The sequence below is a fragment of the Narcine bancroftii genome, unplaced genomic scaffold (assembly GCF_036971445.1).
Source record: "Narcine bancroftii isolate sNarBan1 unplaced genomic scaffold, sNarBan1.hap1 Scaffold_245, whole genome shotgun sequence".
NCBI lineage: Eukaryota > Metazoa > Chordata > Chondrichthyes > Torpediniformes > Narcinidae > Narcine > Narcine bancroftii.
Genome location: NW_027211980.1, coordinates 158,911 through 178,403, shown reverse-complemented (window position 1 = coordinate 178,403; position 19,493 = coordinate 158,911). Strand labels below are relative to the sequence as shown.

General features: G+C 44.4%; 1 long non-coding RNA gene across 2 annotated transcripts in view; it reads left to right on the top strand.

The window, feature by feature from the left end:
- The first annotated feature begins 4,451 nt into the window (after nt 1-4,451).
- LOC138750735 (uncharacterized) overlaps nt 4,452-19,493 on the top strand; it is a 30,214-nt gene continuing 15,172 nt past the window's right edge. For both annotated transcript variants that reach the window (XR_011349483.1, XR_011349484.1), the window contains exons 1-2: nt 4,452-4,683; nt 5,389-5,487. This is a non-coding gene — a long non-coding RNA (uncharacterized lncRNA). The remainder of the gene's footprint in view (nt 4,684-5,388; nt 5,488-19,493) is intronic.

Here is a 19,493-nt window from a genome sequence, read left to right as displayed (position 1 = left end):
CCAATGGGGATGGTATTGGGGACTGATCCGGCGGTGGACAGAATTGGGGATGGAACCAGTGGGAGAAGAGATTAGGGATGGATGCAGTGGGGGAATGGATTGGGGACGGACTTGTCGGCTGAAGGGAATTTGGTGGACCCAGCAGGGACAGGATTGGGGATGGACCCGGCAGGGAACTGTATTTGGGACAGATCCGGCTGGGGACGGTATTGGGGTTGGACCCAGTGCAGACGTGATTGGGGATGGTCCTGGCGAGGGATAATATTGAGGATCGACCTGGTGGAGGAAAGTTTTGGAGATGGACCCGGTGGGGGATGGACCCGGCAGGGGACTGCATTGACTCCGTCTTCAATGCCTGACACAATCTTTACTGGATGATCACAGCCGGCTGATCACCACTCTCTTTCCCAGGTTTCAACCAAACTTTCTTATCCCAATTCCATGACCGACAACCCCCTCGTCATGCCACACACCCACAGGGCCAAGGGTAATGAGGAGGGGGAAGCTCCTGGCTGTGGTCACACAGCTCATTGAAGGACAAGTGGGAGCAGGAGTCCTGGGACAAGAGGTGAAGGGCAGTGTGTACTATAGCAGCCAACTGAACTGGGCCACATTCTCCAGGGTGGGGGGAGAGGACTGGCTCAGATGGGTCAATTGACCCAGTGCCAAGGGTCAGGGGATTCCCCAACTTGGTGAACGTATGGAATGCTGCCACCAGGAAGGAGATGGACCACTGCCCTCCCCACATCTCCACTGTCTGGGTGTCCCAGGAGCAGCTCATATTCCAAGGCCTGTGGGTGGGGAAGGGGGAGGTTCAAGAACTGGGGTGGGGTAGTTGTGATGGGTGATCGATTGGAGAGGGTCCCAGTGAGGGAACGGGTCTGGTGGGAGGACAGACCTGATGGGGAATGGGCCTTTGGTTGCAGGCCATTTGGGGTGGGGCTGCGGGGACGGGCTGGGCATGTTGGGGGACAGTGGCTTGTTTAAGCCACTGGTGGGAGACAGGGGCTCTGTGGACAGTCCAAGCAATGGGCGGAGCATTGGGGACGGGCCCAGTGGGGGACAGAGGCTTTGGGGACGGGACTGGTGGGGGATAGGGACTTTATTGACAGGCCCGGTGGTGAATAGGGTTTTGGGGACGATCTCAGCAGGGGGAGGGATTTGGGGACAATCTCAGCAGGGGGAGGGGTTTGGGGACGGGCCTGGTAGGAGATGGGGGATTTGGGGATGGGCCTGGTGGGTGACAGGGGACAGTATTGGGGATGGAGCCAGAGGAAGGAGACCACCCCTGGAGCTCCAGTTCGCCATCGGGTCACTCACCTTGGCCCATGGACCTGCTTTGATCTGCGGGAACCTGAATTCGATGCAGTTGAGGTTCATCTCCCGGATCTGCTCCCTGGCTGACAAATCACCTTCACCTCTGGCTCGGGGTGGGGGCAGCAGGAGGGTGACAAGGGGAGGGGATTCAGTGTATGCCTACCAGGTCAGGGACATAGGACGAGCCCAAGAACTGGGGTGGTGGTGAAGGCTGAAACCTTTGGGGCATTTAAGAGTCTCTGAGTCACATGGATGAAAGACGAATGGAGGGTTATGAGGGAGGAAGGGGTTAGTTATTTTTATTTTGGTTGGAATACATTGGTCGGCATAACATCGAGGGCCGAAGTGCTTGTACTGTACTCTCGTGTTCTATGTTAAACCTGTCGGTCTTTCAGCAAGAGGAGATGTTGGGGAGGGTACGCTGCCGACTGGCACATTCCAGGCTACAGAAGTACATGCTGAGGGATGGATGGAGGCTTGGCACAGCCAAAACGAAGGCACTATGGGGATGGATCATAACTCTCTCATTACCGGGTATTGAGAGGCTGAGACCAAGGGGAACTCCTCCAACAGCAGAGGGGGGCACTAACCACACGGTATCAAAGTGGTGGCAATGAAGGTAAACAGAGACGTATGCAGCAATGTGCAGTGAAGGGAATATCTGGATACAACAGGAGGAGGAGAAAAGACTTGGAACGGTCTTCCTCTTTGGAAATAATTTGTGAATAAAGTCAATTTTGCTGAGTGGTGGGGGGTGGGTGGTGGTAGTGGGATGAGAAAAGCCCTACTCAGTCAACTTTACTTCATGAGATACTTTCTCCGATCCAGGAAATCTCTTCTGCACCCACTCCAAAGTACAAGGTCAAATTTATTACCCTTAGATAGCACAAGAACGACCTGATGAAACAGCGTTCTTGGGATAAACACACGCAAACACACAACCAAGCCCTCATACAACAGACAAATGATACATGTGGAGCACGTCCAGAAAAATAACTCAATATTGTTGAATAAATAGCAGAGTTGAGGAGTATTTGTATGAGCAGCTCATCAATCATTCCACATTCTCCCTGCTTTGAGGAAGAGGCTGTTCCTGGGCCTGGTGTTACCGGCTCTGAAAGTCCTGGATCTCTTTCCCGACGGGAATAGCTGGATGATGCTGTTGGCCGGGTGAAGGGGTCCTCGATGATTTTGTCAATGATCGTAGTGGATCACATTGATATTTGGGGTGGTGGGGGGCAGGAGGGTGTCCCCAGTGTTGCTCTAGGCCACTTTACGTCCCGTGGAATGACCTCTGATAATTTAAAAAAATAATTTATAAATCCACAAAGAATTCACACAATTAATAATAATACAAATCAAATATAAATACATGTTAAAAGAAAGAATAAAGAAATTCCGCCCCGCCCCCCATAAACCACCCCATCCCCCCTCTATCCCCGTGCGAAAGGAAAAAAGAAGCAAAATGAGGACAAGGGACCCCCCAAACAGGAGCGCTGATTACTTTAATGTTCCTTTTCATAAACTGAGGCCTTAAGGAGAAAGGGAATGTCAGAGTTTCATTTAAATATTCATACCCACCCTTTGTAAATATGGGCTCCATATTCTTCCACAATATATGGTTGTTACGGCTCACAAACACGGTGACTGAGCAGATCCCTCGAGAACCATCAACCTTCATCCCAGGTGACATCCTGCACGGCGGGAAGCAATGAGCAATGGCAGGAACACCCACCAATCCGAGGCTGGCTCTGCCGTCTCAAAAGACCTGTCCTCAGCAGTGGGAGAGCATATAAGCAGAGCTGCCAGTTCAACAAACCAGTCTTCGACTTCGACTTCTTGGGTGTGTATCGTTCATTCCACACTTCACGGTAAGTGTGCTGGATATTGGTGCGAAGCAAGAGACTTTAACCATCGACCACCTCAAGCCAGCAAATTGGTCTCCACTCAGCCCCCACGACGCAGATATAGGCGACGAAAAGCAGCGAACAGAATCACTGGTTCTGGGGAGGTGGGGGATCATGCTAACTGGGATCCTCCCTGTACACAAGATGACTGACGAACCTGATGACCACGCAGAATCAACAGGGACCAACAATTTTCGACTTAGGGGACAACCCACACAACAGTAACCAACAAGGACAGGAATACTGACTAATTGGAGGCCGGCGCTGATATGACACAATTCCAGTCGACAGCAGCGGGGAGAGAATAGAAGTAGAGCTGTCAGTGTAATAAAGGAGTCTTTAACTTTGATTTCTTGAGTGTGTGTCCTTCTTTCCACCCTTCACAGTAGCGCGCACACTCCAATTTCACATCGAATGGTCTTGCTCATCTTACATCGGGAATCATGTGTCCAGTTTCCTTATCTGAAGAATGAGAAGTGCACAAATATTATCAGATTTGTTTCTGGGATGTTTTAACCGGGTGATAGAAGGAAAGTTTGAATATGGATCTCTTTCTCATTGGAAAAAAGGAAGATGGCATTACAACATTATGAGGGGACACAGCAGCACGGATCGAGAGAGGATCATGCAAAGGAGCCGAACACCAAGTGTCACAATTTCCCAATAACCGATCAGCTGCTTGGACTTTAATGTCTTCAATGAAAATGTAATATCCTTGGAATTCTCTACCCTGTTGAAGGTTCATTTAAAATTGGGATCCATGGGATGAGTTTACTGTCATACAAATTCATAGAGGGATCAGATCCATCGAACTGAGATGCAGATAGTTTGAAAAAAGTAACAGACATTAAATTGGAAGCGGTAATAAATTTGAAGGAAAGATTGAGAATAAATAGTCTCCCTTGTATTTCTTCAGATCAGAGGAATCCTGGAGCCAGGACAAAGTGATCTTATGAAATCTAAGGATTTGATTGTTGTTGGGGTAGTTGGAAATGGAAGGGCCGAAGGGGCTCCTGCTCCTTCGACTGCCTGTCTTCTGTCTTGCGAAGCTGATTGGGTGCACCTGTGTGTTCGCTCGCTCAGATGCACCTGTGTGTTCGCTTGCTTCAGATGCGCCATCCAATGGGATGATTCGGAGGGGCTGCTATTTGATTGGACGCTGAAGTCGGGTTGGATTGATGGGCAGGTTCGCGGGCTGATTGGCTCGTGCAGTGGGGAGGCGGGACGTTGGCGTCGTCGTCGTCAGCTCGGGATCCATCGCGTCGCCGCGGGCGCTAAAGAGAAGAAGTTGGCGACGGCGCCGGGATCATCGTCAGCCGCGCGGTCCAGGGAAAACGGGCGACCAGCAGCCCACTGGGCCCCACCTGGGAGTGGCCGGTACCGGCGAGGTGTTTGAGTGGAGCCGAGGAGTCGGTGCGAGGCCTGATGGCGTCGACAGGGCGAGGCCGGAGGCCGCGAGGTAACTTGCAGAGGGAGGGGGCGGGGGCAGGAGCTTGGCAAGTCTGGTTGGCGCATGCGTGGTGAGTTCGCGCATGTGCGACTGATTTGGATGTGCCGACAGGGCAACAAAGCGAACCCAACTGACGACTGGCGCATGCGCACAGATATTAAGATGGCTGCCCCCAGCCGAAGGACCCCGAGGCGCTGAGTCAATCCGCACATTTTCGGTTTTACGTGCCCTGTGTCTCTGTTCGCGTTTGTCAAATCATTTGATTTTAAAAATAGGCTCTAAGACTTCAGGTGTCCTCGCACGGGGGCAAAACTCCGACTTGCGTCCATTGTGGGATCTGACTCCATTACGGTCGCAAGTCGAGGAGGACCTGTCGGGGTCATTGGGTCGCTAAGGAAGGGATGGAAAACCAATCCATTTTTCTTTGCTTCCCAATGCTCATAGAATGTGTCTGATTCCATCCGTTTTTCCTGTTGTAGCATCACATTCTTCATCAAGTTAGATGTTATTTTTTAAAGTTGTGTCACTTGAACAATAATGCTCCAATCCTTCTGATCCTGACGTACCATTTGTCTAAAATGTAATGATTCACAGTTACTTGTCTGAATGCCTTGAAAAATATAGGGACTTTGGTGTTAACAATACAGAGTAAAGATTTCACCAATCCTTTTGAATTTATGATCTTTGGGATTTCTGGTCATGTTTTCTGCTTAGGTTGGTGTATCTTGCAGACCTGTTTGGTTGCAGCAAGTAAGAAGTTATCGATTTGCAGCGTCCGCTGCAGCAGCGCTACCAAATAAAGAGACACCCAAGGTGAGTGTAAAACAAAGACTGGCTTTACTGTTTTAAATTCCCCACCTCTGCTCGCTTGCCCGACTACTTCTGGTGATGTACCCCTGACTTCCAGCAGTGACATTGTTGCATCACTCTCTGGCCGGCTGGCAGCTACGCAGAAGTGTAGGGCTCCTAAGCCCATACCTGGTGCTAGGCGTGGGCTCCTTCTTGGTAGTGAAGGGGAGTCCGTGCCATCTTGGACTCTCCAAGTGTTGATGTGATTTGGCTTTTTTTCCTCACTTGGTACGCTACAATCTCAATGTTTTAAAGGGGGAAATTCTTTCAATGTTTCATTCACCTTTATTACAGAATTCTTCCTAGATTATATGTGTAACATTGAATGTTATGGGTTTTCATCAACAGGGATCATGATTTTACTCATAATTTTTTTACTAATGCCCCATGGGAATCGAAATAAAAATGAAGTAATATAATTAGGAAGGTTTGTTGACTCTTTTTTAAGCAGTATGTCAGGATGATTTTCATCTTGCTTGCTTAATTAAAAAGTGATTCGTCAGTTCTTAATGGCAACTGCCATATTGGCATTGCAAGGAGAGATGGGAAATGGATCAGGTCCTTGGTGGTCCCAGGAAGACAATGCAGAAAGATGTCACTGGGCTGAATGTGGTTTAGGGAGAGAGAGGGTATTCATTTTTAGGAAACGTATGTGGCCAGCCACCTATCAATATTTTCCACAAATAGAAACTCCTGCTGGTAGAAGCCATTTCCTACTTTAAACAGGCCCAATGTCATTATCCAAGCAGATATTGTTATGAGCCCAAAGGATCCCAAAACCCAGCAGCAAGAGACATTCAGCAAGACAAGTGGTTTTTAAAACCAAATTTATTTTAATCAAATTTAAACCTGAAAATAGAATGAAAATTTAACTTAACTCTATTCTTAACTAACCCAAATTAACCCCTTTCTAATTCTAAGCGAACATGTTTGTAATGTGTATAAATTTAAGAAAAGTTCTTTGGTTCACAGTTCAATCTCACTTCTCCTTCTTCCAAGTTTTCTGGTGCAGGTAATTCTTCTGCTGTGCACAGAATTGAATGTGTCTAAATTTCACAAGGTTTTGGTGCTCGAAAGGTAAATGTTTACTGCTCAGGATTGTTCTTGTAGGGTTTTTAGAGAGAGATTTGTTGTTCCAGGATTTCCACAACTGAAGAACCACCATTAGTCACCTCAATGTCTCACTGATGAACCTTGCCCCGTGAGGGTTTTCCAGATGGTAACTTCTTTCTCAAAGCTACTACAGAGTTCCATTTCTCTTATTCGAAACAACAGGAGTTCTTTCTTCTGCTCAAGTTGCTGTTAGATAAACAAAACCTAGGAAGAACTTTCCTGTAAGCACCCTGCAGAAATGTACTTGTAGTCATCGTGGCTCCATTTCCAAACAATGGTCATTCATTTTATGACATCAGTTTGATTAACAGCTACTTGTGAATGTGAATAACATTCTCCAGAGATCTTCAATATTTCTTCAGTCTTTCAAATAAGATGTTTTAAAATGTATGTGTGTATGTGTATGCAACCTACTCGAAATCTTACCAAAATTCCAAATATTACCAAATTCTCCAAATATATTTATCTATTACAATATCACGAAAGGAGCATTTAAGAGACCCTGAGACAGGCATACAGGGAAAGAAAAACAGGGTTGTAGCGGACGCATAGCACGGTATTACGAACCACCACCATCAGGTCCCAGACTTACCTGACACATCACGGGCTAACAGCGCTGGGCACCAAAGTACAGTGAGTGGATAAGATGAAGCCCCTGCTGAAAGGCATGGGGCGCTATTGGCTCGTAGCGTTAACCAGCTGATCTTGTGGACCAGAATGTTTTCACTAATATTCTCATTGACAGGCAGGGAATAAAAGGTCTGTGTATGTCTGCAATAAACCAGTCTTGAGTTGACTACCTTTGTGTGTGTTTGCCTTTATTGAATAGCATCTACCGCAGTAGCTGCTACAGGGTATTATTTTTTTATTAGAAATATCAAGATCAACACATCGTGGGCCAAAGGGCTTGTACCGTGCTGTAATATTCTGTTATTTCTGTTATTGCTTGACTTTGAATATCTGTTGTAAGCTCTGTGAGACTTCAATAATGTAGCAAATGTGCACAGCAACATTGCAGTCTGGAGTTTGTATATCCTGGTTGACTTGAGCTTTTCTCTTTTTTACACAATGCTTTATAGTTCTGGTCAGTAAGAAAAGAAATATTGTGCATGTTGAATATGTCATTATGTCTGCAAGTAACACTGGAAAAGAGTCAGTAACACCAAGGTAAATAGCACCCTGTAGTGGTTGGTGCAATTTTCTGATGGGCACAACTTATCAATCAGTGGCTACAGTGATGTGAAAATGTTTGTAAATTATTTTGTATATGAACCAAGCCATGAAAGACCCCAACAATGAAGACGCTGTTTACATCCGGTACCGCACGGATGGCAGTCTCTTCAATCTGAGGCGCCTGCAAGCTCACACCAAGACACAAGAGAAACTTGTCCGTGAACTACTCTTTGCAGATGATGCCGCTTTAGTTGCCCATTCAGAGCCAGCTCTTCAGCGCTTGACGTCCTGCTTTGCGGAAACTGCCAAAATGTTTGGCCTGGAAGTCAGCCTGAAGAAAACTGAGGTCCTCCATCAGCCAGCTCCCCACCATGACTACCAGCCCCCCCACATCTCCATCGGGCACACAAAACTCAAAACGGTCAACCAGTTTACCTATCTCGGCTGCACCATTTCATCAGATGCAAGGATCGACAATGAGATAGACAACAGACTCGCCAAGGCAAATAGCGCCTTTGGAAGACTACACAAAAGAGTCTGGAAAAACAACCAACTGAAAAACCTCACAAAGATAAGCGTATACAGAGCCGTTGTCATACCCACACTCCTGTTCGGCTCCGAATCATGGGTCCTCTACCGGCACCACCTACGGCTCCTAGAACGCTTCCACCAGCGTTGTCTCCGCTCCATCCTCAACATCCATTGGAGCGCTCACACCCCTAACGTCGAGGTACTCGAGATGGCAGAGGTCGACAGCATCGAGTCCACGCTGCTGAAGATCCAGCTGCGCTGGATGGGTCACGTCTCCAGAATGGAGGACCATCGCCTTCCCAAGATCGTATTATATGGCGAGCTCTCCACTGGCCACCAAGACAGAGGTGCACCAAAGAAAAGGTACAAGGACTGCCTAAAGAAATCTCTTGGTGCCTGCCACATTGACCACCGCCAGTGGGCTGATAACGCCTCAAACCGTGCATCTTGGCGCCTCACAGTTTGGCGGGCAGCAGCCTCCTTTGAAGAAGACCGCAGAGCCCACCTCACTGAAAAAAGGCAAAGGAGGAAAAACCCAACACCCAACCCCAACCAACCAATTTTCCCTTGCAACCGCTGCAATCGTGTCTGCCTGTCCCGCATCGGACTGGTCAGCCACAAACGAGCCTGCAGCTGACGTGGACTTTTTTACCCCCTCCATAAATCTTCGTCCGCGAAGCCAAGCCAAAGAAGATTTATACGTGGAAAAATTAGCTGTTGTTTGTCCCAATTTCAGGTAGGTGTAGTTGCAAAGTGGGTAAGGATAGAAAATAGTTGGGGATCAACAACTGAGGCTTGCATTTGATGGTGTGAAAGTAGAAATGGAAACTCAGAATAAGACTAATCTGATTAAGCAAGCCACTGGCTCTTATATTTCCACCAGAAGTGAATCTCAAATTGAATTTTGAGTCATTTACACTGGTTAACTTCAAAGTCTGTTGATTGTAAGACTAAATTAAGAGCCCTTTTGCCTCTGGCTGTACTGAAAGATTGTTTTGTTTATTACATAAATCTTTCTGAGAGGGAGAATAGACTGAAGCTGCTTTCCTCCTCGTTGGTGATGAATCTTGCAGTAAGATCTTTCAAATAATTACAGACTCCTAATTCCTCCCCATCCTCGGGCATTTTCTCCTGCAATCTACATCAGTTAACACCATCCAGGGATTCTCATGCAGGGTAAAGTTTCGAAGCAACCTACTCCAACCATGTCCGTGCCCTCTGTGGCAGGAAACCCAATGCAGAGTAAATGACAGATTGGCTGAGCACCTCCACTTTGATCACAATGGCCATCTTGGCTCATGGTCACAAGCTGTATTAAGTTCCATTCCATTCCCATACTGACCTTTGTCTTCTGCCTCCTCCATTGTCTGGGTGAGGTCAAATACAGAGGAACCATCTCTTATTGCATTTGTGAATCGATGGTATGAATATGGAATTTTCCAAGTTCATGTAACCTGCCCACCCACCCCCCCCCCCATGTTTTTCTCTCTGACCTGTTGATCCACCCAGTTCCCCTCATATTATCCCTTCCAAACCAGATGACTTATTAATGTGGGCAGAGAAATGGCAGATGGAGTTTAATCTGGACAAGTGTCTTGCACTTTGAGAGGACTTGTAGTAGTGTTGCAATGAGGGATCTTGGGGTGCAAGCGCGAGCTCCTTGAAAGTGGCAATGTGGATAGTTTTCTCTGGAGCTTTGGAGGCTGAGAGATGACCTGGTTGAAATGTATCTAATTATTATAGTCCTGGAGAAGGTCGATGTCTTCTCCCCCCCCCCCCTGTAGGAAATGTAAAAATACTACGATGCTTATATTGAACATGAGAGGGGAAAAGGAGAGAAGCGAGGCAGGTTTTTGCACAGTGTGCTGGGGGTCTGGCCCACGCTGCCAGGATAGTGGTGAAATCGCCACGATTTAAGAGGCATTTGGTTGGGCACATGAACAAGAGGGAATGGGTGATGTGTTTGGACCATGTGCTGACAGATGGGATTAATTTAATGAGTATCATGGTCACCACAGACATTGTTCACCAAATGGCCTATTCCTGGGCTGCTCTGTTGGGTGATGATTCATCTCTTTTCAAGGATTGTTGCCAATGGGCAGTAAACTTTTCACAGAGGTCTATCTCCAGTGAATGTATTTAGAACATTTCCATGAGTTAATTCCCTGTAGAAACACCAGTTTATCATTCAAGCTGTGTAGCCATAGCAATAATGCAAAATTTGAAGGCCATCGTTACTGAATCCACTTTAATCAGCCTTCACCTTGTACAATGTTCAGTTGAGACAAGAAAATCAAAATGCAACTTTTAACCTTTAGGAAAGATGAGTAATCCTCTGTACCACAGAATTATTGCTGAAAAAATATTTGGAAAATTTTGTGAATTCAACTTGCAAAGAGGTGATGAAGAGGAACCACAACAAGATTTAAAAATATTAAACCCAGAACATTTATTGGAAGATGTTCATCACAATAAATATGTTCAGGTTCAGTAATGATCGATTCTGGAATGGCATGTGGCAGTAATAAAAGGAATGCAGGATAGATATATTCCAAGTAAAAAGAAATTAATGATTTGGATTGTGGTTTAAATGGTTTTGTGGCCAAATTTGCGGAGGTCACCAAGATAGGGGACAGAGTAGGAAGTGTAGAAACCGTAAAGTTGCAGAAGGATATAAACAGATTAGGAAACTGGGCAAAATGATGGCAGATGAGATTTAACACCGAGAAATGTACAGTTGTACATTTTGGCAGTGGAAATAAACAGGAAGCATACTATTTGGATGGGATGAAAATTCAGACCTTGGATGTGCAAAGAGACCTGGGTGTCCTTGAGCAAGGAAACCTAAAAGTTAATGACCAGGTGAAATTGGTAGTGAAGAATTCAGTGGAGTACAGGAAATTAAAGAAGTTATCTCATGGAGGCATTTTGTATATTGAAAGGTTTAGATAGGGTGGATGCGGGTAAGATGGTTCCCTTGTTGGGTGAATCGAGGACAAGAAAATTAGAGGTTATCTATATAAAACAGAGATCAGGAAGAACTTCTTTAGCCAGAGGGTCATGGATCTGAGGAACCGCTGCCTCATACAGCAGTGGAAGCCAGATCACTGGGCATATTTAAAACAAGAAATAGACAAGTATCTCGTTGGTAAGGGCATTAAGGGATATGGGAAAAGTCCAGAAATTGGAAGGAGTGCAGAGTGGTTTCGTGTCGGTTTATGGAGCAGACTCGATGGGACTTGTGGCCTGGTTCTGTCCTTTGCCTTGAGATCTTGTTCTCATTTGAGAGAGTTTATTGAAGGCAACTGAGAAAAATGGAATAATTCTTGGCAGTTGTTAGAGTAGGTTATTAGTTTGACATCTCTATGTAAAACTCCAAAACTATCTGTCACTTTGGAGTGGTGCCTGTCCCTCCAACCCATGAGGAATATAGACTTTCTAATATGTCATGTGTTCTTTCAGTGACAAATGATTCTCTTATTCAAACATGGCCAGAGGTCACTCGCATTTCATTTCAGCTTCACAATCGTTTTGGGCGGATTTTCAGTTGTAAATGTGGCAAATTCCTTTTTGGGAGTGGATTTCTTGTCACATTTTTCAGTGATGTATTTGGAAAAAAAATGCTGTTGTGTGGACTGCAGCTCTTGAATGCAAGTGAGCTGCATTTGTTGTCCTTCCAATGCCATCTGCTGTTTGACAAGCCTTCAATCTGGCTCCTGCCCTTTCCAAGCCTTGCTCAAGTGTTTTCCTCGCCTCGTGACCCCATCGTAATGGTGTGCAGACATGCAATAAGCCATGGTATAAAGGCAGGGTCTATGTGAATGCCACAGCACCTACTGCTGAATGACTCAAAGGCTCTGATGTATGCTTCAAAAAGACATTATCTTTGGGAGACCATGCTGTTTATGCTTTCCATGATGTGAACACTGTTCTTACAAATGTCACTAAGGTTGTACATCAAATGCGCAAGACCTTGCTCTCTTATCACAGATGCATCTGTCAGTGCTGTGGGGAGCAGTGTTCGAACAACGAGTCTGTGGGCAATTAGAACCCCTGGCATTTTTTTTTTCAGCCAAGCGGTCACCAGCTCAGGCAAAGTATCGTACAATTGGGCAAGAACTCTTAGCTATCTATCTGGCAGTGAAACATTTCAGCATTTAAAAAAATATTTATAGTTTGTATGCAGTTCAATATAATAATAGAATCATATCCAAATGATACTTACAATTATCAAAATAGAATAAAAAATAAATTTTGTACTGCACATAAAAGTGAGAAGAGATAAAAGTATAAAAGAAAAAAATGCAGATCTAGGTGCGAAGCTCCTGTGATAACTATTCCTTCCCAAAAGGAAAGGCAGGATATTAATAAAATATTAGAATTAGACCAACATGATAAGGTTCAACCATTAAGATTAATGAAAAGTGGTGGTGGGGTGGAGAAGTGAATACATTAGATATATAAACCTATTTTTAAATATGGTTTCCATATTTTGAATTATGTAACATACCCAGTTCTAATATTATTAGTCACCTTTGCTAAGGGAATACAATTTTGCATTTCCCCATGATCAATTTTAAGATGGGATTCAGATTTCCATGGAATTGTTATACATCTCCAGGCCATTTCCAATGCAATTTATAAAAATAATTAATGTTTTTTTTTAAGAACTTGAATTCAGCTTCCAAATCATATACATTTCCCAAAAGTAAAAGCTCAGGTGTTAATGATAAACATTATTATAATTTGTTCCAAAAACTTGGCCACATCTTTCCAAAATGATGTCACCTTGAGACATCTCCAGAGACAATGTATAAATGTACCAATTTCTGTGCCACATCTAAAACATTAATTTGAAAAATTAGGAATAAATTAATTGATGTTGCATTAAATATAATTGATGAATAAATTTGTAATTAACTAATCTATCGAAAACATTAATTACTGTCCCAACAAATGTCAGACAAGCAAAAAGGGTCAATTTCAGTTCCCAAATCCAATTCCCATCTTTCTTTTGATTTATTCAAGTCTGGGTTTGGAGATTCCTCTTGAAATAGAAGATACAATTTTGAAATAAATTTCTTTGTCGTTCTCTCATGAATCCCAATTTCCAATTCGATATTTCAGCTTTTTATTGGAAGGTCATTCTTTGACCATTTGTACAGACCACCAGCCTCTTCTGCATACTGCAAGTAGAAGCACACATCTCTACTTGCCCAGAGAGATTCAGCACTCGGACTTCATCCTACAATTTTCATCAGACACACAGCATATCTGATGAAAAGTGAATGCTGTGGCTGGTGCTCTATTCAGGCACGACATTACATACAACTACTGCCATCGATTTCAGTGCCATGGCTCATGCACGGCACATTGATCCTGATTTCATCCGGTGAAACCAGATCAACTCTGGTCTCCATCTTCAAGATGTGACGCTGGATGAATCGGGTGAAAAGTTGGTCTGTGATGTTTTTCCCCCAACAGGAAGGACTCGGCCGTTTGTGTGGTGGCTATGAGGCAGGAGATTTTCTCTTCACAATCTATCTCTTCCTGGTAGAAGAACATCAATCAAACTGGTTAAGGAACATTTTACCTGGCTTTATGTTAAACAGAATGTTGGATTATCGGCAAGGACTCGCTTGCTGGGTCAACACCCTAAAGTCTCCAGGCACATGAAATTCAAGCTGAGGGATTTTGTTGTTTTGGATTCCCATTTCCAGCACGTGCACCTTGTGGCTTGCAAGGTCCACTTCCGCCATCTCGGCAATGTACAAATCTGCTCACGTGTGAGGACTGGACTACCAGGTGGCAGGATGAAATTCCTAACATTGGCATCTCTGCAGAGACAAATGCCTGTGCTTTTGTGGATTCCATCTTTTGGTGTTCTGGGCACTATTACAACAGATTGAGGGTCACAGTTCGAGTTGGTATTGGTCCGAGCTCTCACTGATCCTCTTGGCACAACCTGAATTACTGCTGAGCATTTCAGGCGAACAGCTTCTTTGAGCGTTTCCATTGACAATCGAAAGCAGGTGGTGATGCATCTCCATGGAGCGAACGTTTGGCCATGGTTCTCCTTTGCGTGCCTACTGCTGTTAGGGCAGATCATGGATGTTTAGTGGTAGAGCTTGTCTATGGGTGTATGCTGACCTTGCCAGATGAGTTTGTGAATCTGAGTCCAGGCACAGTGCTCCATGAACAGGTCAGTTATCTTGATTGTCTTCGAGAAAATGATGTGGCAGAGAATGATTCCAACTGAAACGGTATCTTCTTACGAACCAAAGTATCAACACCTCGAGCTTTCGAATTAAATGGAGATGAAAAACATGTCCGACCCAATCTCTTTTCAATTTCATATGTTCTTTCTCAGACAAATGAGTTTGTTGCAAAAAAGCAAGATCAACCTTCATTTTCTTTAATATTTCCTTCCTTTCAATCGGATTATTAAGTCATTTAACATTAAAGATCACAAAATTTAAATGAGCCATAACTTAATTTCCTCCTGAGACTGACACTTCTAACAGCAATTACAACTATATATATAAAAAAATACCAACACCCCCCCCCCACCTTTGAAACAATAAGAAAACACTATAAAAACATAAGAGTTCAAGAGTCAGACCCCCCCTCTGTGAACCAGGTGCAGTTAATTCCACAAGTGGCAGATGACTTTAGAAGTAGCAGAGATGACCATCAGCCCCCAACCGAACATTAAAACCCATCAGTCATCCCAGTGATAACACCCACATTGAGCTTGAGCTTCATCTTCAACATAACATAACATAACAATTACAGCATGGAAACAGGCCATTAGGCCCTTCTAGTCCGCACCGAACCAAACACCCCTTTCTAATCCCACCTCCCTGCACAATGCCCATAACCCTCCATCTTCCTCTCATCCATATACCTGTCCAACCTTTTCTTAAATAATACAATTGACTCCGCCGCCACTATTTCTCCCGGAAGATCATTCCACACAGCTACCACTCTCTGAGTAAAGAAGTTCCCCCTCATGTTACCTCTAAACCTCTGTCCCTTAATTCTTAACTCATGTCCTCTTGTTTTAATCTTTCCTCCTCTTAACGGAAATAGTCTATCCACATCCATTCTGTCTATCCCTTTCATAATCTTAAATACTTCTATCAAATCCCCTCTCAACCTTCTATGCTCCAAAGAATAAAGACCCAATCTCTCCCCATACTCCAGATGCTTAAACCCAGGCAACATTGTTGTAAACCTTCTCTGCACTCTCTCCACTCTGTTTATATCCTTCCTATAATTAGGCGACCAGAACTGCACACAGAACTCCAAATTAGGCCGCACCAACGTCTTATACAATCTCAACATCACCTCCCAACTCCTATATTCCATGCAATGATTGATAAAGGCCAGCATACTAAAAGCCTTCTTCACCACCCTATTCACGTGAGTTTCTACCTTCAGGGAACGATGTACTGTCACTCCTAAATCTTTCTGCTCTTCTGTATTCCTCAATGCTCTCCCATTTACCACATATGTCCTATTCTGATTCTTCTTACCAAAATGAAGCACCTCACACTTATCAGGATTAAATTCCATCTGCCATTTTTCAGCCCACTTTTCTAAGCAGCCCAAATCCCTCTGCACTCCTTGAAAACCTTCTTCATTATCCACTATTCCACCTATCTTAGTATCGTCTGCATATTTACTAATCCAATTCACCACCCCATCATCTAGATCATTAATGTATATAACGAACAACAATGGGCCCAATACAGATCCTTGAGGCACACCACTGGTCACCGGCCTCCAACCTGACAGACAATTATCCACTACCACTCTCTGGCCTCTCCCTTTCAGCCAATGTTCAATCCATTTGACTATCTCAAAATTTATACCTAAAGACTGCACCTTCCTAACTAACCTTCCATGTGGTACCTTATCGAAGGCCTTACTGAAGTCCATATAGACAACATCCACTGCGCTACCCTCATCCACATTCCTAGTCACCTCTTCAAAAAATTCAATCAGATTGGTCAAACATGACCTTCCTCCCACAAATCCATGTTGAGTGCTCCTGATGAGACCCTGTCTATCCAGATGTTTATAAGTATTATCTCTAAGAATTTTCTCCATTAATTTACCTACCACAGACGTCAAACTTACAGGCCGATAGTTGCCAGGCTTCCTCCTTGAACCCTTTTTAAATAACGGAACCACATGCGCAATGCGCCAATCCTCCGGCACTATCGCCATATCTAATGACATTTGAAAAATTACCGCCAGAGCCTCTGCTATTTCCTCCTTCACTTCTCTCAATGTCCTGGGGAAGATCCCATCTGGTCCCGGAGACTTATCCACCTTTATATTCTTCAAAAGCCTTAAAACTACACCTTTTGTAATCTCTATATTCCCCATATTTACCCAATTTGCTTTTTTTATCCCACATCTCCCAATATCCTTCTCCTTAGTGAATACCGAAGAAAAGAAACTGTTCAATATCTCCCCCATTTCTCTAGGTTCCACACACAGTTTTCCACTCTGATTTTCTAAGGGACCAACTTTGTCTCTAGCTTTCCTCTTACCATTAACATATTTGTAGAACTCTTTTGGATTAGTTTTCACCCTGCTTGCCATAGTTTTCTCGTACCTTCTTTTAGCTTTCCTAATTCCTCTCTTAAGATTCCTCTTACATTCAATGTATCTTTCAAACATCACTCACCGATTCTGATTCCAATTCTTTTCCCCGTTCCCTTCCCAATCTTAACCTCAGGCATTTTCCCCATCGATTCCTTCAAATCAGGGAAGGAATTCACAAAAGTTAATGCACCATAAGGACTCTCAAAACATTGAGACTGATCTGGCCCATAAATCACCTTAAATACCGATGGATACCGAAAGTAAACTTATACCCTTTCTTCCACAGCTCTGCTTTGACCAGATTAAACTCTTTCCATCACTTAATAATCTCCTGACTTAAATCAGCATAAAATAAAACTCTATTTCCTTGATACATCGTAGGGCTTTGATCAAGGCGAGCTTTCTGAACCACAAGCCGCAAATTCATTTCTCTATCCTGATATTGCAAACATCTTAAAAGAACCGCTCTTGATATTTAACCTGGAAAAGGTTTTCTCCTTAAAGGCCTCTGAGCCCGATCTAAAAAAATTCAACTCCCAATATCTCTGGAATCCTTTTCCAAAAATAATTTTACAAGATCTGAACCTTCAATATCTTCCGGCAGACCAACTCTCTTAATGTTATTACGACAACTTTGATTTTCCAACGAATCAATGTTTATAACAAATCTCTCTTCTGGACATCCCAGCCTGGAAATAAATCCTCAATATGATCCATTCTCTCCGCATAATGGTCCTCACAGTCAATAAAAACTTCTATTCTCTTAAATTGAACTTGTCCAGTGTCTACTGCTGTTAAGCTCTTATTAATATCAACTTGAATAAATGTAATTTCTTCACACATACCAGCCATTTATTTCCTCCATAACAGCAAATTGATCATTTAAAGTTTCAAAACCTTAGTTCACAGAAGACATCATCTTTTCATTTGGTTGGATCAGTTCTATAGGCATGAGGTTGACTTCCATCCCTGTTACAGGGGCCTTGAAGTCTGGGGAAGGTGTCTGTGGTGAAACAACAGCTTTCATTGGAGAAGGAGATGTTCTTCAAGCCTTAGGCCTCCCTTCATTGAGTCCAACTGCAGCAAGTAGTCATTCTTGCTCTTCTTCTTCTTGAACCTCTGAGTTGTCCTCCTCCACCTCTTCCCTTCCACCTCATACCTGGCAGTCGGACTGTGGATCGGATCCAGAATTTCCTGCAAGTGAGAGCATCTCCAGATGTGCCGCTGCATACAGGCAGACCCCTTCCCGGAAACGTGCTTGCATTCGGGCACTCACCCCCCCCCCCACACTCTCCTTCGTCAAGCCCGGCTGGTGTCGAATTCCATGCTTGCACTCCTCCTGGCCCAGCCAAAGATCTTGGCGCTATCTTGCATCTCCGGATGTGCAGAGAATGCAGACGTTTATTCCAGCTGGTCCTGACTTACATGTTGAGGCTTCGGATCCATGTCTAACTGATCCCGAGGTCCCTTCTGGGAGGTTGGCCTTGCTTCTTCTGCACTTTTCACAGGTTGAAAAACTAGGTTTTTTCTAAGTTGCTTGTTTTGATATGGTGTTGTATGTACTGACCAGTACAGGCATGGGCTGATCCACCCCCACCCCCTGATGTCATCCTCTCCTGGACTCCTCCCCTGTGACCCAGGCCATGAAGGTCGACCCACATCTTCCATCCCTTCACTTCCCTCACTTGGACCCAGGTGCCTGCACTGTTGTGTTTAATAAAGCCTATCGTTCCCCTCAGTCTTTGTCTCTGTGATTATTGGGCCTTTGTCTCTGTGATTATTGGGCCACCTGGTCGTGCCCAACACTGTTTTTTCCCTTTCTTCATTTCCAGAATCCTACTGTAGTAAATTACTGTTCAAAACATTGATAAAGTCAAAGAAGTCACTACAGTTCGAGTATTGAACAGTTCAGTCAGGGAAAGATGTCTTCTCATGTCTTTTTCCTACGCCATCTTGCCACAACCACACTCCCTCCCCCCTCTCAGTTGACTCCTTGAACACCATCCAGTCCACGGACTCTAGGCAGTCCTGCAGCTGTCTTCCCTCACGTGACCACCTTCTGGTTGTCCTGATCTCGTAAGTGTTGTGAGCAATTTTAGGCCCCATTTCTAAGAGAGGATGTGATGGCCCAGAGGTGGTTTACAAGAATGATTCTGGGGATGAGAAGAATAATGTTTGAGGAGCATTTGATGGTTCTGGGCCTGGACTCACCCGAGTTTAGAAGAATGAGGCAGGACCTCATTGAAATCCGATGAATAGTGAAAGGGCTGGATAGAAAGAATTTTGCCAGTAGTGGGAGAGTTTAGGACCAGTGGGCACAACCTCAGAATAAAAGGATATCTGCTCAAAATGGAGATGGAGAAACCTTTTCATCTCAAGTAGTGATTTTCAAACTCCTCCTCCACACCCCCACCCCCACCCCCCGGATCATATTCCACTTAATCCCTGTGCCAGAAGTGCTCTGTTAGTAAGGGATTACTTAATGTGGTATATGATTGGAAAGAAAAAGTTTGAAAACCACTGTTTTAATCGTA